Source organism: Cervus elaphus, chromosome X (genome assembly GCF_910594005.1).
Source record: "Cervus elaphus chromosome X, mCerEla1.1, whole genome shotgun sequence".
NCBI classification, from domain to species: Eukaryota; Metazoa; Chordata; class Mammalia; order Artiodactyla; family Cervidae; genus Cervus; species Cervus elaphus.
This window is the reverse complement of record NC_057848.1, coordinates 29,715,757-29,717,534: the sequence shown is the minus strand read 5'-3', so window position 1 is coordinate 29,717,534 and position 1,778 is coordinate 29,715,757.

Below are 1,778 nucleotides of genomic sequence, written 5' to 3'. Positions count from 1 at the left end.
TGGTAAGGAACATGGAACTAATAAGCCACCAACAACTGAAAGAGTTTGGGAAAGATCAAAAGGAGACACCACATGTCCAACCACCTCCCAGAATCCTCTCTGGCATCCATCTTGGCTGAACAAGGCTTGCACCACCAGGAAGGAGTCTCAGTCAGAATGATTGGTTAAAGACAACCCGGAAACTAATCCCATCACCATAAAACCTGAGACTGCCAGCCAGAACTGGCAGAGCAGTTCTCCTGGGTTCCCTTACCCTACTGCTCTCCACCCCAGCACCCTTTCCAATAAAACCTCTTGCTTTGTCAGCAAGTGTGTCTCCTCGGACAACTCATTTCTGAGTGTTAGAACCAGAGCCCACTTTCAGGCCCTGGAAGGAGTGCTCAATTCATTTCCAAGTGTTAGACCAGAGCCCACTTTCAGGCCCTGGAAGGAGTGCCCTTTCCTGCAACAGTGTCACTAGAGGGAGTCTACCTGGGCCCAAATCTCTTTTTTCCTGTCTCTTGTATCCTCTGAGTCGAGATTCCTCTTGGCAGAGGAGGAAAAGCTTCTGGTCAAGGAATGCGGGGCAGGGAAGGGGAGGGACGAGGGCATGGGGAAGCAATGGTCCAGGAACACTGTAAGTTTGTGTTCCGACTGAAGCTGCCTGGGGTAACCCTGGCACCAGGATGGCTGGGGACTGAGGGCCGAATCCTTAAATGGATCAGAGTCTGCTTTCTGGTCACAGCTTCCTTACCCAAAGTCTATTTTGGGTGATACTGGGGGCAAGTAGTTTCAGTTCAGTTCAGTTCAGTAACTCAGTTGTGTCTGACTCTTTGCGACCCCATGGACTGCAGCACGCCAGGCCTCCCTGTCCATCACCAACTCCAGAACTTCCTCAAACTCATGCCCATTGAGTCGGTGATGCCATCCAACCAACTCATCCTCTGTCATCCCCTTCTCCTCCAGCCTTCAATCTTTCCTAGCATCAGGGTTTTTTCCCGAGGAGTCAGTTCTTTGCATCAGGTGGCCAAAGTATTGGAGTTTCAGCTTCAGCATCAGTCCTTCCAGTGAACACTCAGGACTGATCTCCTTTCGGTTGGACTGGTTGGATCTCCTTGCAGTCCAAGGGACTCTCAAGAATCTTCTCCAACACAGCAGTTCAAAAGCATCAATTCTTCCATGCTCAGGTTTCTTTATAGTCCAACTCTCACATCCATACATGACTACTGGAAAAACCATAGCTTTGACTAGATGGACCTTTGTTGGCAAAGTAATGTCTCTGCTTTTTGTATGCTAAGTTGGTCATAGCTTTTCTTCTTATGAGTACATAAGTATGGGAATATGCTGGAAAGGGTTCCACTCAACCCCTGCTCCCCGTGTCCCATGCCCATTTTGGAGTGCGGAAATGAGTCACAGGAGGAGGAAACAAAGACACACAGAGAGTGAGTTTTATTTTAAATAGTCACCCCTCTTCCACCATTGGGGGTATTTAAGAGGAGGTGTACCAAAAGTTGAGGATGGCTATGGATAAGGAGGGACAAAGTTGGGAAATACAGTGCTGGGAGAGGCCGGGAAGGGCCCGGCAGGGGCAGATCCGCACTGAGTTTTTGCTATGGCACCTACCGCTTCCCCGACCCCAACCATCAGGTGTGAGGGTCCTCGGGTCAGGACCAAGCACCTCGCGCGCCTGGCCGCGAGAATGCGGAGGCGGCAGAGACAGCAAAGATAGGCTCAATCTATGCGGGGGACAGTGGGGGGAGGTGCGGGAACAGAGCCCAATCTGAGGCTCCCCTACGGAG